Source organism: Heterodontus francisci, chromosome 25 (genome assembly GCF_036365525.1).
Source record: "Heterodontus francisci isolate sHetFra1 chromosome 25, sHetFra1.hap1, whole genome shotgun sequence".
NCBI lineage: Eukaryota > Metazoa > Chordata > Chondrichthyes > Heterodontiformes > Heterodontidae > Heterodontus > Heterodontus francisci.
The window spans coordinates 44472515-44498380 of record NC_090395.1 but is presented as its reverse complement, the minus strand read 5'-3'; the positions used below and the strand labels follow the sequence as shown (position 1 = coordinate 44498380).

At 42.5% G+C, this 25866-nt stretch overlaps 1 non-coding gene across 1 annotated transcript; it reads right to left on the bottom strand.

Moving 5' to 3' along the window:
- Positions 1-23521: 23521 nt before the first annotated feature.
- On the bottom strand, positions 23522-23635 carry trnal-caa (transfer RNA leucine (anticodon CAA)). The gene is made up of 2 exons: positions 23598-23635; positions 23522-23567 (listed from the first exon to the last, which is right to left on the bottom strand). It is a non-coding gene; the product is annotated as a tRNA-Leu (tRNA).
- Between the last annotated feature and the right edge of the window lie 2231 nt (positions 23636-25866).

Here is a 25866-nt window from a genome sequence, read left to right as displayed (position 1 = left end):
TCTTATTCCCCTTACTGTCTTTTGTTCTCGTCCTTGATCCCCCCTCCTCTGACTCCTTGCAAAGGTTCCCATCCCCCTGCCATTTTAGTTTAAACCCTCCCCAACCATTCTCGCAAATACTCCCCCTAGGACATCAGTCCTGGTCCTGCCCAGGTGTAACCCGTCCAGTTTGTACTGGTCCCACCTCCCCCAGAACCGATCCCAATGTCCCAGGAATCTAAAACCCTTCCCCTCACACCATCTCTTCAGCCACGTATTCATCCAATATATCCTGATATTTCTACTCTGACTAGCACGTGGCACTGGTAGTAATCCTGAGATCACTACCTTTGAGGTCCTACTTTTCAACTTACTTCCTAACTCCCTATATTCTGATTTTAGGACCTCATCCCTTTTTTTTACCTACATTGTTTGTACCAGTGTGTACCACGACCATTGGCCTTTCACCCTCCCCCTTCAGAATGTCCTGTAACCGCTCTGAGACATTCTTGGCACTAGCACCAGGGAGGCAACATACCATCCTGGAGTCTCGTTTGCGGCCACAGAAACGCCTATCTATTCCCCTTACAATTGAATCCCCTATAACTATTGCATTCCCACACTTTTTACTCCTTCCCTGTGCAGCAGAGCCAACTGTGGTGCAATGAATTGGGCTGTTGCTGCTTTCCCTTGAGAGGCCATTCCCCCCAACATTATCCAAAGCAGTATATCTGTTGTGCAGGGGAATAGCCACAGGAGATTCCTGCACTGCCTATGTAGTCCTCTTGCTCTGCCTGGTGGTCTCCCATTCCCTTCCTGCCTGTGGAGTCTGAGCCTGCGGTATGACCACCTCTTTATACGTGCTATCCACGATACTCTCCGCCTCGCTTTCAGATACCCAAGAACTGTAGCCTGCCTAGCCACAGCAGTGCAGGAGGAAGACCAAGAACATCAGCACACCACTGATGAAGAAGAACCGTCACTTATTCTTACACTCACAGCCATCAACTCAGATACTGGTACTGTGCGAACTTTACAGGCTACTATAGAGATGGGATCTATACATGGTGAGTCACCAGGCACAAGTGGGCCGCAGAAAGGCCAGGGGGAAAGGATAGCATGTGCCAGCTCCCCGGACGTCAATGTCACAAAAGAGTTCTGCCACAGGGGGCTCAGATGAGGACTTTGATGGGCAGCCTAGAGGAGAATGCTGATGAGCATGCACACTGAGATGTTTGGTGTGTTGCATGCCTGCCAGACAGCCTCCTGTCACTGTGAAGGAGCATGGAGGAGTCCAGCTCCAACATGGCATAAGGCATCACGCAGAACTTGGAGCCCATCCTTTCCACCATGTGGCAGCCAACTCCATGACAGCATAGGCAGTCTAAGCCATGATGCAGCATCTGGTGGCTGCTGTCTCAGCTTCCACTGCTACACATGCAGAAGCCATCCAAAGTCTCAGCAGTCCAGTGAAGGTTCAGATAGAGATTATGAGATCCATGCTTGCTGCCATTCAGGTTCAAACTGCCGCCATCATGGCTGTGGATTTCAGTGCTCAAAGGGAAATGCAGGCCTCACGGCAGTCCAGCAATCAGTGCTCCAGCGGATTACTAGGATTGCTGAGGCACCGTCCTGTGGGAGTGGCAGTGGCTCCATGGAACACGAACCTGATGCCCTCTCTCAAGGTGACAGAATTCATGCTCCCACCACTGCCACTTCACCGGTGCCCTTACGTTTGCCAGTCAGCCAGCCAGACCAGACTGCTATCGCCAGTGCCAAGGTGGTGCAGTGTGAAGCTGGGAGTTCTAGGTCCAGAGCTGCTTATGGGCAGCCTGCTAGGCCAGCTGCAGTCTCCCCACTAAAAGTCTGCAGCCTTCCACCAGCCATGTTGCACTCACTGGAGCAGCACTATGAAGGAACACAAGGCCGGGCAAAGACACCCACAACACCGGCACTAAGGGAATGCACAATGTTACGACCAGGTGAGAAAGGGGTCTAGGGGTTCCCTCTCAGCCTTTGCCTGGTTTAACCATAACAGGGTTTAATTATTAAAAATACCGTGTTTTTAGCTCCCCCTCGGTTAACGACTATGAATACACGATGCGACCACGCTAGCATGCATATGCAATAAGCACACACGCAGATAGAGACAGAAAAAGTAGAAAGAATAAAGGGGAAAAGTTTGAGGCAATAGCTGGGTTTCTATTTACGGTCCTTTGAGTTCGATGTAGAGTCTTTGTTTGCCAGTAAGTCTTGCTGTTTCATTGGGGCCCAGTGCACGCTTTAAAACTTGTTTCGATGTAGGAATCTTTTTTCTCTTGAGGTTTAAGTGACTTCAGTGGATCCAGAGATTAGTGAGTGGGGGAGAGAAAGCCAGACAGGAGAGAGGCTCTTATTCCAAGTTCAGCTGCAATCTGCAGTCTAACCCAAGTTGTCCTGTTAGCAGTTCAAAACCAGACCTGGGCCAGCAGGCTAGTCATGTGGCTCGCTGTTTAAACAACTCCTGCATTTGTGGATTCTCCACCTTGACAGACATCCTGGAATGCTGGCTATCTACACATTCAATGTCTGGTGATCAAAATCCATTCTGGTTAATTGGATCAGGGAGCAATTTCTTTGTCTCTCCAAGCACTGTTTTTCCAGCCACTGCTGATCTCCTTAAACAAGTCATCTCTCCACTCCAGCAACAGTTTAAAATTAATGTTCATGTAACAAAATTTATATGTCTCATTCTTGGCAGGTGGGGATCTTCATGACAACAAGGATGAATAGTTAATTTTTGTTTGTATTAGTTATGTGTTTTTGGATAAATATGTTATGAAAGATTATTAATGGATCTTGGTGCTGAGAATGCATACTATCTGGATAGTTAGGTGGGGAATGGACCCATGGTGGTGAAGTGATGTTCCCCTATGGGAAATGGAGTATGAGCAGCCATTCTCGGATAGCCTGTCTGAAGGGAAAGGACCCTGGTAGTATCCTCCCTGCCTCCTTCACTTCCTTCTCTTTCTCCTCCTCCTTCTCTGCCTCATCCTCCTGGGTGGCCTCCGGATGCCCGGTGACAATGGCTGCGCCTCCATGATGAAGATGTCGTGGAGGACGCAGCAGACTACCATGAACTTGGAGACATGCTCCAACGTGTACTGGAGGGTTCCCCAAAGCTGTCCAGGCTGCGCAGATGCTATTTTATCACACCAACGGTCTGTTCCGTAAGGTTTCTGAAAACTGCATGATCCAGTTGCATAGAAGTTTAATGCAATTGTGACTTTATGGCCACTGGCAGCATTGTACTCACCCTGATCTGAGACTGCAGGTCCTATTGAAGGAGGTGGCACAGTTCTGTGACCACCTCCTTGAGAATCTGAGTCATCTCAGGAATTGCTCCTGGATGAAGTGATGGTATAAGAATTGTTCTCTGAAAAAAAAGGGTAGGGCCTTCCGTGGAGAGGTCTCCTCAACCTCCTCCCTCATCGCAGAGCTTCCCCTTTCTCCATTCTCTGTTCCATTTCTCAGTTGTGTTGCGGATCCAGAGACACTGCAACTACAGCCCCAATATCTGTTGTAGACATTTGGTTGTACAGGTGAACAAATCCTCTGCCCTTCGTGAATTGATGCATCAGCTTATCAACTAACCACATAAAACACAGTACTTCCATAAACTTTTCCACAGCAGAAGTAAGTCAAAAGCACCTCACAACAACAACTTGTATTTATATTGAGCCTTTAATGTAATAAAATGCCAGAAGGCACTTCACAGGAGCAATATAAAACAAAGTACGACACTGAGGCACAAAGGGAGATATTAGGACAGATGACCAAAAGCTTGGTCAAACAGGTAGGCTTTAAGGACTGTCTTAAAGGAAGAAAGTGAGGTGGCAAGGTGGAGAGGTGTAGGGAGGGTATTCCAGAGCTTGGGGCCGAGGCAACTGAAGGTGCCGCCACCAACAGTGGAGCGATTCAAATCAGGGATGCACAAGAGGCCAGAATTAAAGGAGTGCAGATATCTTGAAGGGTTGTGGGGCTGGAGCAGATTACAGAGATAGGGAGGGGCGAGGCCATGGAGAGATTTAAAAATAAGGATAAGAATTTTAAAATCAAGAAATTCCTTGACTGGGAGGCACCTGCAAGTTGGATGGCTGTCCCTTCAAATAGTGCTAATGGGGTGTCCCTTGTGCAGCTGAATACATGTTCAGCTGAGAGCAACTAGCACATGCATACACTGGACTTGCGCGGTCAAAGTTCCGAATACTTGCATCAAATCAGCTGAAATGGCTAATTGACGTCACTATCAGACATCTCCTGCTTCTTCTGTCAGATGCAGAGCATGCCCAAGTAAATGCCCTTCTCAGAACAGGGCAGTGGAAGGGTCACAACAGAAGTGGCTGGCAGCACAACGCGTGCCATTTTCTTCCTTTAGGTTTCCATAGCACCGGCACCAGCTCGATTTCGCAGCCTACAGATTTCCACACCATTCCATTACGAATATGCCAAAAAGGTATCATTCCCATTAATATGGGACATCAACCACCACATAGATAATGTAAAACATTTGAGGCAACTTAAGGACCTCAGTTCTGCTCCAGTTTATGCTACATTGGCACCATGGTATAAACCTCACCAGATATTTATGGACACAAAAGCAAAAGGTTTCTGAATGAGCTATGGGCTGTATATAGTTAATAATCAGATAGAGTTGTAAATATTCTATTTGCAGCATTGAGTAAAATTGAATTTTAGGAGTCCTCAGCACCGTCATTACAACATCAGCCTGGATTTATATAGTGCCTTTAAGGTGGTAAAATGTCCCAATGTGCTTCACAGGAGCGTTTTCAGACAAAATTTGACACCGAGCCACATAAGGGGATATTAGGGCAGATAACAAAAAGCTTTGTCAAAGAGGCAGATTTCTAGGAGTGTCTTAAGGAAGGAAAGAGAGGAGGAGAGGTTAAAAGGATTAGAAAGGGAATTCTCACACTTAGGGCCTGGGCAGCTAAAGGCTTAGTCAATGATGGAGTGATTAAAATTGGGCATGCTCAAGAGACCAGAACAGGAGGAATGCAGATATCTGAGGGTTGTGGGGCTGGCCAAGATTAAAGAGTTAGGGAGTGGCAAGGCCGTGAAGGGATATGAAAACAGGAATAAGAATTTTAAAACAAGAATAATGATTTTAAAATCAAGGCATTGCTTAACTGGGAGCCAAAGTAGATCAATGAAGAACGGAACTTGACCCAAGTTAGGATGTGGGCTGCACAGTTTTGGATGACCCCAAGTTTATAGAAAGTAGAACTTAGGAGGCCAGCCAGCTTTGCGTTGGAATAGTCAAGCCTCGAGGTAACAAAGGCCTGGATTAGGTTTTTTATCAGCAGATGAGCTGAGGCAGAAGCGGAGTCAGGTGATGTTATGGACGTGGAAATAGGAGGTCATAGTGATGGTGGGATATTTGGTCTGAAGCTCATCTCGGGGTCAAATATGAGACCAAGGTTGCAAACAGTCTGGTTCAGCCTCAGACTATTACCGGGGAGAAGGATGCAGTCGATGGCTAGGGAATTGAGTTTGTGGTGTGGATCAAAGAAAATGGCTTCAGTCTTCCAAATATTTAGTTAAAGGAAATTTTTGCTCATCCAGTACTGGATGTCAGACATGCAGTGTAACAAATTAGAGACAGTGGAGTGGTTGGGATAGGTGATAGTGAGGTAAAACTGGGTATTGTCAGTACAATTCAAATTACAACAATAAAATTTAGGTCAGAAACTGCACACAAAGTGTAAAGAAATGGAAATCTGCAGCTGTGATGAAAAACATGTTATGAAATACTGTTGCCATGCGGTGAACATTGGATTAATTGCTACTAGATTTATAGAGGTAGATGTAAAAGTAATCCAAGTACCAGCCCAGCCAAAATACATTCAATGACCATTAAAAATCCAAAATGAAGTCTGAAAGGCTTTGTGAGGAAGCATTCTGATGTAATAATTTATTGACCAGTGTATTTAGTTTCCACATGTATGCTGAAAACACTCAGCTTTACCTCACCACCACCTCTCTTGACTCCTCCACTGTTGCTAATTTATCAAGACTGCTTATCCGACATCCAGTACTGGATGAGCAGAAATTTCCTCCAATTAGATATTGGGAAGACTGAAACCATTGTTTTCGGTCCCTGCCCCAAATTCCTTTGTCTCGCTATTGATTCCATCCCTCTCCCTTGCAACAGTCTGAGATTAAATAGGTCTGTTCACAAGCTTGGTGCCACATTTGACCCTGAGATGAGCTTCCGACCTCACATTCGCAACATCACTAAGACTGCCTATTTCCACTTCCATAAAAGCACCCGACTTCACCTCTGTCTCACCTTATCTGCTGCTGAAACCCTCATTTTTGCCTTTGTTACCTCTAGACTTGACTATTCCAATGCACTTCGGGCTGGTCTTCCACATTCTACCCTTCGTAAATTTGAGGTCATCCAAAACTCTGTTTCCTAAATCTAACCTTCTCCAAATCGCATTCATAAGAACATGGAGCAGGAGTGGGCCATATGGCCCATGGAACCTGCTCCGCCATTAAATACGATCATGGCTGCTCTTGGGCTTCAGCTCCACTTTCCCGCCCGCTCCCCATATCCTTTGATTCCCTAAGAGACCAAAAATCTGTTTATCTCAGTGTTAAATGTATTCAATGATGTCACATCCACAAACCTCTGGGGTAGTGAATTCCAAAGATTCACAACCCTTTGAGTGAAGAAATTTCTCCTCTTCTCAATTCTAACTGGCCCCTTATCCAGAAATTGTGCCCCCTGTTCTAGATTTCCCAGCCGGGGAAACAGCCTCTCAGTATCTACCCTGTCAAGCCCATTCATAATCTTGAATGTTTCAATGAGATCACCTCTCATTCTTCTAAACTCCAGAGAATATAGGCCCAATTTACTCAGCCTCTCATCATAGGACAACTCTCTCATCCCAGAGACCAATCTAATGAACCTTCACTGTCCTGCCTCCAATGCAAGTATATCCTTTCTTAAATATGGAGACGGAAACTACACTCAGTATTCCAGGTGTGATCTCACTAAAGCCTCGTACAATTGTAGCAACAATTCTTTATTCTTGTACTTCCATCTTCCTGCAATAAAAGCCAACATCCCATTTGCTTTCCTAATTGTTTGCTGTACCTGCATGCTAACCTTTTGTATGAGTACATCCAAGTGTCTCTGAACATCAACATTTACAAGTTTCACGCTTTTTATATTCTTTCACCTATCGCCCCTGTGCTCGCTAACCTACCCATGCCTTCAATTGCTTAGGTGCTAAGCTATGGAATTCCCTCCCTAAACCTCTCCGCCTTTCTTGCTTGCTTTCTTCCTTTAAGACACTCCTTAAAACCTACCTCTTTGACCAAGCTTTTGGTCTGCTTAAGTGGCTTAGTGTCATATTTTGTTTTATAATGCTCCTGTGAAGCGCATTCGGACGTTTTATTACGTTAATGGTGATATATAAATATAAATTGTTGTTGTTGTTGTATAGAATAGTGAAATAGGCTTCCTGCTCCACAGAGACTGGTTGTCTTCTTTTGATGGATGACACATCATTTATCCCCAGTAGTGCAATGTTTAACTCGTATGCATGGAATTCCTTTCTGCAACATTTTAATGCAGATGATAACCTGTTTATGAATGCTTTAAAAGACAGCACAAAGAAATTTCACAGAAGTACATTAAATTGTAAAAGGGGTGATAGATGGTTAGAAAGAAAGAACATGCATTTATTTAAGACCATATCATGCCCTCAGGCCAACCCAAAGCATATTAGTCAGAAGACTCCTTTGACATGCAATCACTATTTTTATATAGTCAAACACAGGTAATTTGCACATAAGGTGCCACAAACAAAAAATGGATGACCAGAAAATTTGTTCTTGGCAGTCTTGGCTGAGAGACCAATATTGGCTAGGATACCAATGAAACTCTTTGAAATAATTTCCTTTCCCATTTCCTCTTCTTCTGTCTCAGTACGTCTCTCACACTTACTCATTTACTTATTCAATTTATATCTTCAGCCTATTTTGAAGAGTATGCAACAAGAGAAGACAGATTGGGATGTAAAAATAATCTGCCAAGAATGCCATCAAGGAGCTGAGGCAGTAGGGATCGGGGAAAACTCTCCATTGACTGGAGTCATACTTGATACAAAGGAAGAAGTTATGAAGGATGGTCTTGCTATAGAGGGTTTACCAGTGAAGGTTTACCAGACTGATTCCTGGGATGGCAGGACTGACGTATGATGAGAGATTGAGACGGTTAGGATTATATTCGCTGGAGTTCAGAAGAGTGAGGGGGATCTCATAGAAACCTATAAAATTCTAACAGGACTTGACAGGGTAGATGCAGGAAGGATGTTCCCAATGGTGGGGGAGTCCAGAACCAGGGGTCATAGTCTAAGGATACGGGGTAAACCTTTCAGGACTGAGATGAGGAGAAATTTCTTCACCCAGACAGTAGTGAACCTGTGGAATTCGCAGTTGAGGCCACAACATTGTATGTTTTCAAAAAGGAGTTAAATACAGCTCTTGGGTCTAAAGGGATCAAAGGGTATGGGGCGAAAGAACAGACTACTGAGTTGTAGGATCAGCCAAGATCATAATGAATGGTGGAGCAGGCTCGAAGGGCCGAATGGCCTGCTCCTGCTCCTATTTTCTATGTCTATGTCTATGACTGTTGGAGGTCACCAATCATCACAGCCCCAAGGATATTACTGCAAGAGTCTCCCAGACCAGCACCAGCAGTTTTATCAATGATTTGTACCTGCTTTATAAGGTCAAGAGTGAGTCTGTTTGTTGATGATTACAGAACAACTTGTCTTTATATAATGCCTTTAATGTAGAGAAACAACTCAAGCCACATTACAGAAGTATAATCAGACAAAATCAATGCTGAGCTAAAGAAGGAGTTATTAGGATGGATGAGCTGGTTAAAGAGGTGGGTTTTAAGGAGAAGCTTAAAAACAGAGATGGAGAAGCAGAGAAGTTTAGTGAGCAAATTACAAAGCATAAGGCCTAGACTGCAGAAACAGTGGACCAGGTTCCAGTGAAGTAATGGTGAGGCATGAAGGAATTTAAACATCAGGATGAGAATTTTAAAATTGAGACATAGAGGCGCCAGGAGCCAATGTAAGTGAGCGAGCACAGGTTTGATGGGTGAGTGGCACTTGGTGCGGGTTAGGATGCAGCCATCAGAGTTTTATATGAACTGAAGTTTATGGAGCATAGAAGGTGGCCAGGAGACCATTGGAATAGTTGAGTAGTCTAATCACAGAGGCGGGCAATGTAATGGTTGTGGAAATTGATGGTATATGTGATGGAGAGGAGATCAGAAGCTTAGCTCAGGATCAAATAAGATGCAAAATTGTGACCAGTCTGGTTCAAACTGAAAGAGTGGCCAGGGAGGGAGATGAAATCAGTGACAGGAACACCAAGTTTGTGACAACAGCTGAAACCATTGGCTTTGGTCTTCCTAATATTAACAGAGAGGCAGTGGAGGAATTGAAAGCAGAGCTGGGCATCATCAATGCACATGTAGAACTTGATCCTATGCCTTTGGATGATGCCACTAAGTGCAGCATTTTGATAGAGATTGAGGATAGGACTAAGGATGAATTCTGAGGGAACTCTATAGGTAACCATGCAAAGAAACCATTGCTGGAGATGCTTGGGTTATGAATAGATAAATTCTAGAATGGTCACCTTCATTAGCAACTCCTCCAATAATGAAGCTACCTATGGAGTCTGCAGAGGGACCTGGACAACATTCAGGATTGGGCTGACATGAGGCAAATAATATTCATGCCACATAAGTGGCAGGAAATGACCATCACCAAGAAAAACTTAGGCCCAGCCACTTTGCCTGGCCTTCAAGAGCACCCCCATTGCTAAGTCCCAACCATGAATGAAAATCATAACTGGACCAACAATTTACACACTGCAGCTTCAAGAGCAAGGCAAAAGTTGAATATTCTGCTATGAGTGGAGAATCTCCTCAAACTCTCACCTCAAGGCTCAAGTCAGAGTGTGATGGAAGGCTCATTACTTGCTTGGATGGCTGCAGACGCAACACATTCACGAAGCTCGGCATCTTCCAGGACAGAGCAATCAACTTGATTGGCGTTCCAGCTACTGGACTCAAAATACATCCTCTCCACTACCAGCGCACTGTAGCTGTAATACACACAGTTATAGGATGCATTGCAGTAATTTACCAGACTTATTTTAAACTTATCTCCCAAGCCTGTGACCTCTAACAGTGAAAAGGACAAGAGCAGCAAGACCTAGGGAACATGAATATCTCTAAGTTCCCATCCAAGTCACAAATCATCCTGATCATGGGGATATATCACCATTCTTTCATTGTCATTGGGTTATAATCCAGCAATTTCCTAACTAACAGCATCAGGTGAGCACCATCACCACAACGAATGCAGCAGTTCAAAGACTAAGTCTAGCACCAGCTCCAGAACTAGGGATGAGCAATATGAGTGTCTTTGTCCACATCCAGAGAGCATTTTTTTTAAAGAAGTGATTCAGGTCTTTAATGACCAATGACAGGCGAGATATATAAATCACCTCATTGTCCAGATTGCTAAAAAGCAGTGACTGATGAATGACATTTTGTCATTTAGATTTTCGTTCATGATTCACCAGACAATTTTTCTCACTGAGTCAAGAATATGCCCATTTTCTTTTGAGTCAGAATTTGTGGTGCTAATTCATCATATTGTGATATATACACAATGTTAAAGCCATCTTGGGACATTTAATTATGTTAGAGGCGCTATATAAATACAAGTTGTCGTTATATTTACCCAACGATGATGAATAAAAACAAATCGCTTTTCCCACTTCTTACACAGTTTATGTTATAAATTATTCAATGGCATAATCGTTTTGTAGTTGAATGGATTAATCCACAATGCACATGTAAAAGATAAGGATCCTTAGTTCATATTAAATTTCAGGAACTTCATATCTAATTATAACTGTATAAAGGAGATCCATGCTGGGCCATTTTGACTTGGCAACGATGTGAAAATGTTTTGGTTTTTATGGCGTGCTTGCTTCATACCAGTGGATGCACTGGAAAGGTTCAAGGTTAAGCACAGTTACAAAAAAAATACATAGTGGTGCATTCAGGCTGAAGTCCCTGAAAGCTTTAATTATTCTCATTGGAGGATAAATTTCAAAAGAGAAAATTGCTCTTTAATGGAACACATTTGGCTTCCTTCATGCTTCCATGGAAATGTCTGAACAAAATAAATGTAGCGTATCTATTTAATGCATATGTTTGATAGTCTTACATCAATAAAGGGGAGTTTTAGGCAGTGAAGAGTTTTCACAAGGTCCAGAGGAATTCTATTTACATAAAAAAAACAATTTATCACTATGGTGCTTCAAGTAAAACATAATACATAGTACCGAAGTCATAAAGATGCACAAATACCTCTCTTATTTTAACATTTTAACTGGGTGGGTTTATATCCATAATTTTCTATCCTGGATTGTCACTTCCATAAATCACCATTCATTGAAAATTACTGGTTGCCACCATATTAACAAATATAATTGAATCCTTTACAAATTTCTTTAAGAAGAACAGATAAACCTGACAAATCATAATTAATTTAATAGTCTCTTCATTTTCATTCCTCTTCATTACTCTGTGGCATGTCATCTCCCTTTGTTGCACCCATTGTTTTGTGCAATGGATTGGGAGACATATAACGAATTATCTGGACAATAACATGAGTTTCTTTTTGTTTGCTATGCTAAAGTTCATATTTTTAAAATTGCATTGTTAATCTGTTTTAAAGTTTGAAGAAGAAAATTTGAGGTAAAAGTATCCTGAGTGAGTAAAGCGCTAAGGAACACTAAGCAAAAGGTCTCAGGTTCCATTGCTGACCTGTGCCAAGTTAGATGATCAACGGCTGGGCAACTACAATGGTCCTCAGCATCTCTGGACTAGCAAAAGGTGGGAAAAAACGGGTTCCTGTTTCTGATTGTTATCCAATAACCTGTGGACATGTTAGGAGAACAGGATTGGATTTGGCTCTGATTCCCTATATAGTTGCAGAAACACACTGTTTAGATTGACACATGAAGAACACCTGCTAAAACAAAGTTTTAGATTGCTAATGGAACCCATACAAGACCCAATGCTTTCAGCAGGAATGTGGAAGAGAAAGGAAATAGTAGGAGAGAGAAGACCACCAATGTGGTAGCTTCAAATGGTAACCTTTTAACTTTTATAGCATTTATATATTGTAAAATTAGTCCAAATATGGGAAATTTGCACAATGTATCCTTGCAATGGTCCAGAATTTTATTTCATTTTATAAGTATATTAAGGGCAAGAGGATAACCAGAGAAAGAGTAGGGCTCATGAGGGAACAAAGTGGCAATCTGTATATGGAGCAGAGGACATAGGTGAGGTTTTAAATTGGCAAATTGGATCCAAAACTGGCTTAGTGGCAGGAAACAGAGGGTAATGGTCGAGGGTTGTCTTTGCGAGTGGAAGCCTGTGACCAGTGGTGTACAACAGGGATCAGTGCTGGGACCCTTGCTGTTTGTAGTGTACATTAATGATTTAGACGTGAATATAGGAGGTATGATTAGTAAGTTCACAGATGACACAAAAATTGGTGGTGTCGTAAATAGTGAGGAGGAAAGCCTTAGATTACAGGATGATATAGATGGGCTGGTAAGATGGGCGGAGCACTGGCAAATGGAATTTAATCCTGAGAAGTGTGAGGTGATGCATTTTGGGAGGACTAGCAAGGCAAGGGAATATACAATGGATGGTAGGACCCAAGGAAGTACAGAAGGTCAGAGGGACCTTGGTGTACTTGTCCATAGATCACTGAAGGCAGTAACATAGGTAGATAAGGTGGTTAGGAAGGTATATGGGATACGTACCTTTATTAGCCGAGGTATAGAATATAAGAGCAGGGAGGTTATGATGGAGCTGTATAAAACGCTAGTTAGGTCACAGCTGGAGTACTGTGTACAGTTCTGGGCACCACACTATAGGAAGGATGCACTGGATAGGGTGCAGAGGAGATTCACCAGGATGTTGCCTGGGCTGGATCATTTCAGCTATGAAGAGAGCCTGAAAAGGCTAGGGTTGTTTTCCTTAGAACACAGAAGGATGAGGGGGGACATGATTGAGGTATACAAAATTATGAGGGCCATTGATACGTTAGATAGTAAGAGACTTTGTCCCTTAGCAGAGGGGTCAATAACCAGGGGGCATAGATTTAAGGTAAGGGGCAGGAAGTTTAGAGGGGATTTGAGGAAAATTCTTTTCACCCAGAGGATGGTTGGAATATGGAATACACTGAAGGGGTGGTAGAGGCAGGAACACTCACAACATTTAAGAAGTATTTAGATGGGCGGCACAGTGGCGCAGTGGTTAGCACTGCAGCCTCACAGCTCCAGTGACCCGGGTTCAATTCTGGGTACTGCATGTGCGGAGTTTGCAAGTTCTCCCTGTGACCATGTGGGTTTTCACTGGGTGCTCCAGTTTCCTCCCTAGGCCAAAGACTTGCAGGTTGATAGATAAATTGGCCATTATAAATTGCCCCTAGTATAGGTGGGGATGTGGTAGGAATATGGGATTAGTGTAGGATTAGTATAAATGGGTGGTTGATGGTCGGCACAGACTCGGTGGGCCGAAGGGCCTGTTTCAGTGCTGTATCTCTAAATAAATAAATGAGCACTTGAAACGCCATAGCATACAAGGTTACGGGCCAAGTTCTGGAAAATGGGACTAAAATAGTTAGGTGCTTGATGGCCGGCACAGACAGATGGGCCAAAGGGCCTGTTTCTGCGCTGTATAACTGTATGACTAAGTAATGAATAAATTATGTGTATATGGCCTGAAAGCAGTCAGAGTCCACAAATTCCTGATCGCAGTTAATGAATAGTATGTAGATTTCTAGGCATAAGTGTAGTAAAAGAGTATCAAAGGGTTAATCTTGAGAGAGTGTAAAGATTACTGCCCACCATGATGAGGTAAGAGATCATGTGGGAGAGACCCGAGAACAGTTACAGCATGGCTTTTGAAGGAGACACACGGGCTAGTATGGAGTGTATATAGTTACTATACAATAAAGATTAATATTTAAACAATACCCTCTAAGAACCTTTCTGGCTTGACTCTATATGATGGCAGCATAAAGAAGCAAATATATAACATGGCGAATAGCACTAGGATCGAAGTCCTATACCCCAGAAGAGAAAATTTGAAGCAACTATCATCCTTCAACCAGAAGAGAAGTAACTTTAAAACAAGTAGCTGAAGAGAAAAGAACAAACTACATACTGTAGAAGGCAGAGAAAAGCTCCATAGAATGGAAGCGTGGCTGAAAAGCTAGCAATCAGGTGAGTCATTGTGCAGATGATTGAGAAATCCCTGTTAAAAAAAAAGCCTTTGAAGAGCTTAAAAAATTAATTTTCTCAAGACTCCGTGTGAGTCAGAGAGAAAAGAATGGGGAAAAACCAATGCCTCACTCAGGCTGAATGTGAAGGCGGACAGCGGGAAAACCCTGAAAAGCACACAAATTGAAAAAAAAGTCCGATAGTGAAGAAGAAAACACGAGAAACCACCAAACAGCAGAATGTCCATTAACGCAGCAAAGCTGAAGAAAAAAAATCATTAAAGAAGTCAAGCTTAAACAAAATAAATAAATTCTAGCTAAAAAAAGCAAAGGGGAAAACCCTTGAACTATCTAGGGGACATCGCTATCAATTCCAATAGGTAGCTGTGTAAACATATAAGTGTACTGCTGAAAGAAAGGGAAGTCCCTACCAGAAGCCTATTAAAAACAGAGATCACTGTCAGGCAAATGCTACACTCCATTGAAGCAAGCTAGCCTGAAAAAAAGAGTTTCTTAAAGAGGAACACTTTAAAAAGTCTATTTTTTTTTAATGGATCAAAAATTGGGAGTGCCTGAGAGTTTCAAAAGTCATGAGGGATCCAATCAGACTGAAAACTGGGAACTATGGAGGAAAACATTCCTCAGATATAGAATTTCATTGAAATTGGACAACAAGTCTGAAACAGAGCAAGTGAATATATTGTTATATTTAATTTGTGCTGTAGCTGATGATATAGTAGAAAGACAATGTATTAACGAAACATCAGCCAAATTCAACAACGTCTTAAATGCTTGTGATTCCTACTTCAATTTGTGCAGCAATAACAGACCAATCCTGCAAGGTGAGAAAAGACCTTGGTACAGGAAACCTCCTGCAACTGTTCAGTTCCTTCACCAGAGGGTTGAACAAGAGGCACCAGCAAAAAGGTACACTGGGGACGGGGGATGGGGATGGGGGGGTGGGGTGGGTTGCGGGAGTGCAAAAGAAACCTTTAAACCCTACCAGTGCTGTGGTGCAAAGACTTCCCACAGGGGTGAACAATGTCCCGCCAATACAACAGAATGCTTTTATTGCAGAAAAATAGGGCATTTCAGTAAGATGTGCCGAAATAAGATCTTGACAACCACAACCTCGAAAGGAAAAGTAGTTAAGAAAAGAGAGGTAAATGAAGTTACATAACCTCCTGCAGCAGACCAATCAAAATATTTTTGGCTAAATCAATGATCTGAAACAAGCATTTTGGTCAGCAGACGTATATGTCAACGGATATAGCACTAATTTCAAACTTGATACCGGGGCAAGTGTGATGGTCCTTATCAGATAAAGAGCTACACACATTCTGCAATCATCAGAAACTCAGTTACATGGCCCAGGAGGTGTTGTACTTGAAGTAAAGAGGAAGTTACAAGCAATGTTTCAATTTAAGGGAAAGCAGATATTAGAAACACTATATGTCCTAAGCAATAAGGAGTTCTCACTCTTAAGTAAAAGGGCTTGTATTGACCTTCATCTTATAAAAAAAGTTGAGAAAATAATGGGCGACACAGTGGTGCAGTGGTTAGCACCACAGCCTCACAGTTTCAGCGACCCAGGTTCGATTCTGGGTACTGCCTGTGCGGAGTTTGCAAGTTCGCTCTGTGACCGCGTGGATTTTTGCCGGGTGCTCTGGTTTCCTCCCTAGGCCAAAGACTTGCAGGTTGATCGGTAAATTGGCCATTATAAGTTGCCCCTAGTAGAGGTAGGTGGTAGGGGAATTGAGGGAAGGTGGGGATGTGAGAGGGTAATGGGATTAATGTAAGATTAGTATAAATGGGTGGTTGATGGTTGGCACGGATCGGTGGGCTGAAGGGCCTGTTTCAGTGCTGTATCTCTAAATAAATAAAATAAATAATAAAGAAGGAGCCAGAACAGAGGGAGAGCCCCCAACCTGATCTGAGCACTGCAGAGAGTCTGGATTCCACCAGAGAGCCCACACAATGCAGAAAGAATCTGTACTGCACAGGCCGGGGACGGAGGCTGGGATCATCCTGTGCTCACTCAGCACAGGCAGGGGACGGAGTCTGGGATCTTCCTGTGCTCTGTATTGGGCTCAGTACCATATCGTCTGGTTAGCCCTCATTGTGTGGTTCTAATTGCTGCCTCTCTCTCTCTTGCAGTGGCACGGCACAGCACAGCCTGCCATGATGCTCAAAGTCTACCAGGGTGAGAAAGAGAAATGCAACAAGTTTCTACAGGAGTGCTACATGGACAGAAAACTTGGGAAGAAGCAAGTCCAACAAATTTGTCAGGTACACAGACAAGATCAAAGAGAGCCTCTAATTTTGACCCAGTTCCCAACTACACCATGGAAACAGTTGATGATGGATTTATTCTTCTTTTTGGGAAGATCCTAATTAAATATAGTTGATTACTTCTCAAGATGGATTGAAGTTAAGCAAATGTAAACAACAACTGAAGCAGTCATCAGAGTTTTACAAGAAGTTTTCACAGCACATGGCATACCTGATCAGATAGTGTCTCTGCTTTAAAGATGTCTGCAAACGCGACACGAAGTCCTGTGACATTGATCACAAGTCGTGGGAGTCAGTTGCCAGTGATCACCAGAGCTGTCAGGCAGCCATAAATCTGGGGCTAAAGTGTGGTGAGTCGAAGAGACTTAGCAGTTGGCAGGAAAAAAGACAGAAGTACAAGGGGAGAACCAACTGTGAAACAGCCCCGACAACCAATTTTATCTGCAGCACCTGTGGAAGAGTCTGTCACTCTAGAATTGGCCTTTATAGCCACTCCAGGCGCTGCTTCACAAACCACTGACCGCCTCCAGGTGCTACCTAGTGTCTCTCGAGACAAGGAGGCCAAAGAAGAAGAAGAAGAGTGTCTGATGATGGACCACAATTTGCAAACAATTACTTCATGCACTTTGCAGAAGAATGTAGATTTCTTCACCAAACAAGTTCTCCTGAGTATCCACAATCAAATGGAGAAACTGAGCGAGCAGTCAGAACCATTAAAACTATGTTGATGAAAAATCAAGATTTCCAATTAGCACTACTGACATACAGAACTACTCCATTATTGTGCGGATTAGCTCCATCAGAACTCTTAATGGGAATAAAACTTCGAACACAACTTCCAATTCTAACCAAGAAATTACTTCCAGGATTGAAAAGCAAGGATTATCTGAAAGTACAAGAAAATGAAAAGTCGTATTGAAACAAACAGACCCATAATTATAACATAAGATACCATACAAGAAATCTTGTCATAAGGGCAAAAGGTATGAGTACGAGACCAAAACAGAGAAGGGATAATTCTCCAGAAAGTTGAGAATCAAAAGCAATCTTATCTCATACGGACTCAAGAAGGTTCTATACGGAGAAATAGAAGGAATCTTATTCCTTTACATTAAAACTGTCAACCTGTCATACATTTAGACGACTCAGATGATGAACCGAAAATTCAAAAAGCACCGAATGGTACAAACCTCAACGAAGACCGTCCAAGTCAAGAAACAAGGGATCAGAGAAAGACTACCAATCTTCCACATATGACGACAACAATATCAAGAAGAGTTGTGAAGTCTCCTTACAGGTTGAATCTATGAAGTCAGAGACCTGGGGGGAGATGTGGTAGCATGTAAATAAAAAAGTGAATGTATGTAAATATATATTGGAATAAAGACTTGGGAGGAGATGTAGTATAAGGGTATCAAAGGGTTAATCTTGAGAGAATGTAAAGATTACCACCCACCATGATGAGGTAAGAGATTATGTGGGAGAGATTCAAGAACAGTTACTGCACGGTTTTTGAAGGAGATACACAGGCTAGTGTGGAGTGTATATAGTTACTATACAATAAAGATTAATGTTTAAACAATACAGTCTAAGAACCTCTCTGGCTAGACTCTATATGGTGGCAGCATAAAGAACCAAATATATAACAAGAAATAATGCTCTGAGCATGCTCCATTAAAGGATCCCAGTAAACCTTGCTTGTTTCGTCCATCAATAGAATGATATAATAGTATTAGTTCCACAATGCAAAAAATAAACTACCTGCAGTTACAATCAAATTTGGGTATTTTTCTTTCATTTATATTCTGTCCTAGAGGTTAATGTCAACAAAAATAAAATAATTGCTAAATATTTAATGAAAAGTATAAATAATTTCACAACAAAAGTATAGATGAAGGCATGACTCATGGGTATCTAATCGTTTTCTAAGTGTAGAGTGACAAGGAGACACATTCAGTGTATTGGAAAGAAAATAATGCACATTTCAGGGACATTTGAAATATATGAATCAAATTGGATATCATAAACCAAAATATCAAAAGGTTGATGGAAAAACAGAAAATGCTGGAATTACTCAGCAGCTCAGGCAGCATTTGTGGAGCAACAAACAGAGTTAACATTTCAGACAATGTTCCCTCTAAGCTGCATGGGTATGCAGCAGCGCAGCAATCCACAATGTACTGCGCAGTGAGACAAACAAGTCGCACACAACCCAACGTTCCCTTTAACATGTGTACAAGCAATCTTAAAGTGACCACACAGTGCAACAAATGGTCTGTGCACAATGCAGAAAAATTAGAGAGAACATTGGTTCCAGTTTGATGACCTTTCATCAGAAATGGGTTAAACCAAAGTTTGAGTTAGTTTTTAAACTCCCAACTGAAGCCTTAGATTGGATTACTGCTTTTGAGTTGGACCAACTACCTTCATATTTGTATTATTGCAATAATATAACTCGTTTTTATTTCATATAGAAATGTTTATTTAGTTTTGAGTAAATGTTTGCATCAGCAGAGTGTATGCATAGATGCCAATGGTTAGCATGTTCTAGGTTATTAAATGCATCAAGAGGGTACATGCTGTTGGGTGATGAGACAGTGACAAATGTAGAACTACAAGAGATCTTATAGGAAAGCTACTTTGAGATGAGGTAGAAGATCCATAGATGCAGCTCTCATGAGACGACTGATTTTGAAGAGTAGACACCAGCACTTTAAAGGGAAGTGATGGAAACGTGAGAGTGAAAGAAAGCTTTGGTTTTGAGTAGTTAATAACATTATAGCAACACCTGCAACAGCAATAATGTTAAATTTGAAAGCCTTTAAACCTAAAAATCTATAAGTTTCTGACATAAAAAAATGCATCAAACTTGCAACCAACTTTCCCTGACTGAAGATTAGAATCCCTTTAATGAATGCTAAAAATGGCCACCTACTGACTTCCACCACCCATGTTTGTTTGGCGGGGGAAGGAACTAGTGGTAATCTAACAGGTAGGGATGGAAATGGTGTTGTGGGAGGCATCAATACATCAGTTGACCCAATTAACATATATGTTTGAAGTCTCTGAGTGAAGTGTTACGCCAATGTGCTTTGTTGAATGATAATTTTCTTTAATTCACTGACTGGAGATTTGAATTCATACTTTTTTGAAGAAATTTAAAAAGAGCATTTTAACACAGGATGACTGCTGGCAGCTTAAGATGATTAACTAGTTTGCCACAGTGTATCGAACATTGCAAAGGACTGAGGAGGGAGACAAAATGTCTGCTAATATCCCAACAAGAACCAAGGCCCAGGAAGTTTAAAGGAACAACCTGCTCTCTCAGCAAGCAGAGAAATATTGCTAATTGCTATGTTTGAACGACTGAGTGACTGTCATGTGACAAACACCTCACCACCTGTGGTTTTAAACTGGTGTTTTCTCTGCAGCAGAGGAGAAGCAACTGGACCCTGACATGAGCAGACCCTAAGTGGGGGACCCGCTCTCTCTCTCTCTCTCTCTCCATTCCAACTTGAAAGCTTTCAAATCCGGCCTGGTGACTGCCCACCTTTGCACACTTCAGCTACAATCAGAAACCCTATTGGAGGAAATCATTAACATCGCTATCTCCAAGAGACTCACCAAACCAGTCATCTACCTCTTCAAACTAAAAGCCTCAGGACCACTGAATTTAGCTAGAAGCCAGCCGAATCACCAATCTCCATAGACTGTATAGCTTTTTCATGGACTTTAGGAACATAAGAACATAAGAGCAGGAGTAGGCCATTCAGCCCATTGAGCCTGCTGCACCATTCAATACGATCATGGTTGATCATCCACTTCAATGCCTTTTTCCCACACTATTCCTATATCCCTTTATGTCATTGGTATTTAGAAATCTGTCAATCTCTACTTTAAACATACTTAATGACTGAGCTTTCACTTTCGGGTAGAGAATTCCAATGATTCACAAGCCTCTGAATAAAGAAATTTCTCATCTCTGTCCTAAGTGGCTTCCCCCTTATTTTGAAATTGTTATAGACTCCCCAACCAGGTGAAACATCTTACCTGCATCTACACTGTCTATCCCTTTAACTATTTTGTAGGTATCAATGAAATCACCTCTCATTCTTTGAAACTCTAGGGAATACAGGACCAGTTTTCCCAGTATCGCTTCACAGAGTCCCGCTATCCCAGGAACAAGTCTGGTGAACCTTTGTTGCACTCCCTCTATGGCAATAATATCCTCCCTAAGGTAAGGGGACCAAAACTACACACAGTACTCCAGGTGCGGTCTAACCAAGGTTCTATACAATTGAAGCAAGACTTCACTACTCCTGTACTCAAGGTAGAGGTCACAGATTTGGAAGGTGCTGTTGAAGGAGCTTTGGCAAGTTGCTGAGGTGCATCTTGTAGATGGTACACACTGCTGCCACTGAGCGCTGCTGATGGAGGGAGTGAAAGTTGAAGTTGGAGGATGGGCTACTGATCAAGCGGGCTGCTTTGTCTTGAATGGTGTCAAGCTTCTTGAGTGTTGTTGGAGCTGCACTCATCCAGGCAAGTGAAGAGTGTTCTATCCCACTCCTGGTTGTGCCTTGTAGATGCTGGACAGACTTTGTGGAGTCAGGAGGTGAATAACTCACTGCAGAATTTCCAGTCTCTGACCCGCCCTTGTAGCTATAGTATTTATATGGGTGATCCAGTTAAGTTTCTGCTCAATGGAACCAGCAGGATGTTGACGGTGGGGGATTCAGCGATGGAAACAGCAAGGGGAGATGGTTAGATTCTCTCTCATTGGAGATGTCATTGCCTTGCACTTGTGTGACTTTAACTCAACCAATCTATCTTTCCCCCACTCTGTAACCTATTTGTGTGTGTGTAAACCTCTAGTGTGCATGTGAGAGTGAAAGTTGGCATGATGTTTATTATTTTTATTACGGTTTAGGTACATTAAAGTTAACCTCTTCCTTTGTTAACTTGAAGATCGACGGTGAGCTTCAAAAATGCACACCAAAGAGTCCCCGTGATTCCAAGCGCGGAAGCTCATTTAAATAGCTGGGGCGGGCTGCCTCTCCCACCCCCCACCCCGGATCATGTGGAGTGGGCGGGCTGTCCATCACTGGCAATGGCATCAGCTGCCTGTGCCCAATTTAAATATTTAAAGGTAGAATGAATTAAATTAAGTAAAAACTTTTATTTTGCCCCTCTCCCACCCCCAATCACAATTAAATTAATTATTTGCCCTTTCCCCCCCAAAAACAGTTACCTTTACCCTCTGACCTTTCCCCCAAAACTGCATAATCTTTAAACTATAACCCTTCCCACCATCCCCTAAACCCATGACATTAATTTGACCCCATTCCCCCCACACCCGCATATAGAAACTTACCTCCTCCCTCTCCTCACCAGTATTGCATCTCACTTTTCCAGACGGGGATCTGAAGGCGTGGGAATGCCAGCCGCCAGGCCGAAGATCGCAGCAGGAGGCAACATCAGTTTATTTAAATTAATTATTTTAATGAATTAAGGATTCAAATTGTGGTCCCGTTGCCCAGCGGCAGGGAGGCTGCCACGGTGCCTTGCCACTGTCGGGAGGATCGGGCCGGGCCGGGCCCTGCCGGCGTCGAGGTCCATGGCAGGCCTCATCCAGGGCTATCTTCAGGCCCCCTCCTGCCATAGATCCCAACGTCGAGGGCTCCTTAAAATCCAGCCCATAATCCGAGAAAACAATGTGAAATGCAGCAACAAAGAAGAGCAAAATGTAATTTTCTAAGTGAGCTGCCTGTGTATTAAGGGAAATGGTTGATAGGAGAAGTATCACAAAAACATACTAGATCGAATGACGTTTTTTTAATCCATTGGCTGGAAATCTGAATATTAAACTGGTGAAGACGAACCACTCAAACATGCAAGCTTCAAACTCTATTTGCTGGCCATGAGCACTGAGGCATATTCCCTGCTGCAGACTGTAGTGTTCAGTGGTTTAATTGATCTGTGTTTGATTGTGTTAGTCTGTTCACTGATCGATGCTCACAGTGCTTAATGACTTAAGCCTGATGGGGGAGCTAGAGAGAGAACTTTCCAGAAAGAACAGACAGAAACTTCTTTCAGCTACACAGTTTATAGAGAGAACTTTCTAGAAAGAACAGACAGAAACCTCCTTCAGCTACACAGTTTAGAGATCTTTCTGGAAGGAACAGACAGAGATCTCCCTCGAACGAATTCAGCCGCATTTGCTGTTTCCCAGCAGTTTCCACATCTTCAAACCGGAAGCCTTAGGGCAATCGAATTCAGCCTGAAACCAGCTGAGATACCAGCCTCCACAGACTGTATACCTCTTTTATTTCTCTGGACTCTAATTCCACCAATCTATCCTTTCCCCACTTTGTAACCTATTTATATGTGTGTGTGTGTAAAAGTCACATTTTATGATTTTTACTTAGATCGGTTTAAGTACAACAAATGTTTGTATGTTAAACTCGAGAAAACCTGTCCAATTCAATCTTTTATGATCATGGTGTGTAAACAGTTAAATACTCACTGAATTAGCAAGTATATCCACTCAAAAAAGAAATAAATCTGTTGTGGTCAAACAAGGAAAGGGGAAAAAGGGGGAGCCCTTTGACCCCTCCTCACCTGATCTTAACAGAAGTTTGATTTTCAGTGTTATCTGTGAGGACAGGCTTAGGATGTGGCATGTTTTGTTAGGAAGAGACATTGTTGTGGAGATGTGCCTTCTGTTTTTAACAAATGGCAATGTCATTGATGTAATTGAAGGAGCCATGTGTAAATTACAGCCAAACAGAGCAGGCATTGTGATGCTGGTGTTTTATGTGTGGGTACAAAAGTCATGTCAGGAGTGGGGTTTGAACCCATGCCCCTAAAAAGGGACCAGAATTCACCAGCATAAGGAAATGATCAGCACTTCTTGAGTCTGGCACCTTGGACCACTCAGCCATCCTGACAACTGGCCACAAATTTTGGTCGAAGTGTGCTCCAAAATCTGTACACTAACTGAGTTGTATGACACTCATTCCTCCTCTGCAAACACAAAAAAGAAACGACCAGTGTCAGCTTGGACAGAAAGTTGGCTTCAGGACGGAAAACAGTGAGTCATTTTTCAGACTGGACAATGGTAGACAGTGGTGTTCCCCAGGGGTCAGTGAGAGGACCACTGGTGTTTTTTTTTTGATAGATATAAATAACTTGGATATTGGAATGGAGAGTAACATTTCAAAATTTGCCAATGATACCAAACTTGGAGAAGTGGCAAACAGTAAGGATGATATAAATCAACTTCAACAGGACATAGGTAGGCTCGCAGAATGGGCAGACAAGTGGCAAATGGAATTTAATACAGAGAAGTGTGAGGTGATGTATTTTGGCAGAAGGGATGGGGAAAGGCCATATAGACTTAATGACACAGTTCCAAATAGTGTGCAAGGAAAGAGGGACCTGGGAGTGCATGTGCATAGATCTTTGAAGGTGGCAGGACATATTGAGAGAGTGGTCAGAAAAGCATATGGGATCATCAGCTACATAAATAGAAGTATTGAGTACAAAAGCAGGGACTTTTATGAAGCCCTGGTTAGACCACAACTAGACTATTATGTCCAGTTTTGGTCACCACGCTTTAAGAAGTATGTTAGGGTCCTTCAGAGGTGCAGAAGAGATTTACTAGAATGGTTCCAGGGAAGAAGGGATTTTAGCCACAAGGTTAGGTTGGAAAAGTTGACGTTGTTCTCGTTAGAGCAGAGGAGATGGCGGAGAGATTTGTTAGAAGTGTACAAGATTATGACAGGTTTGGATAAGTTAGACAAAGAAATACTGTTTCCATTAGCTGATGGTACAAGGTCGAGGGGATTTAAGGTTTTGGGCAAGAGATGCAACGGGGATATGAAGAAAAACATTTTTACACAGTCAATGGTAATGACCTGGAACTCACCGCCCCCTAGGGTGGTGGAAGCAGAGTCAATCAATGATTTCAAAAGGAAATGTATGGGCACTTGAAGGAAATAAACTTTAAGGGCTATGGGGATAGAGCGGGGGAGTGGCGCAGACTGGATTGTTCTACGGAGAGCCCGCATAGACTTGATGGGCCAAGTGGCCTCCTTCTGTGCCATAAATGACAACTGTGCTGCAGACCCTGGATTAACTGTGAGCAGCACCATGAGAGATCAGTGTGAAGATTATGAGGATTTCCAGCATCAGTTATGCTTAATCCTCAGTATGAAATCCTCAAATATAACATTGATCAACATTTGCAATACCATACTGACTAAAAATATACCAGAAAATGGCACTATCTGTATGAAATATAAGTATTCAGGGAAGATAGGGAGGAGGGCCCCTTAATGTCAGGCCAAATGTCATCTGAAATACCAACACATGTTGATTTTATAGAAGAAAAATATATTCAAAATGCACAGAAACAAAAATGAGGCATATCAATGGTTGAAGGACCAAAAGTATCTAACAAATAACTTAAAGCAGTCAGATGAATGCAATTAAAATTTTAGGAGGGGAAAGTAATGGAGAGCCAAACACAAGGAAGCCATAAAACTCAAGGTCCAGACCTTTGATTTAGGGAAAGGTCAATGCAAAAAACAATTGCTGGACCAGCCATACAAGTACTGTGGCAACAAATGCTAGTCAAAGGCTTACCATTTTGTGGTGAGTAACTCACCTCCTGACTTCCCAAAGCCTGTCCACCATCGACAAGGCACAAATCAGGAGTGTGATAGAATACTCTTCTCTTGCTTGGATTAGAGCAAGCTCCAAAAACACTCAAGAAGCTCAACACCATCGAAGGCAAAGCAGCCCACTTAAAAATTCACTTCCTCTACCACTAGCACACTGTGGCAGCAGTGTGTACCATCTACAAGATGTACTGTTCCTTTGCAGTCATTGGGTCAAGATCCTGGAACTCCTTCCATAACTGCACTGTGGGTGTACTGCACCACATGGACTGCAAAGGTTCAAGAAGGCAGCTCACCACCACCTCCTCAATGACAATTAGGGATGGGCAATAAATGCTGGCCTTGCCAGTGGCATCCATGACCTAATAAAAAAAAACAATTGCAGGGATCTGCAATTTATTAAAGACAATTTTGTCTGGGTAAAATTAGACCATTTTAAATGCGAATTATTTCAGTTTTCAGCCATTTGTTGTTATCAATTGCACTTTATAGGTTTC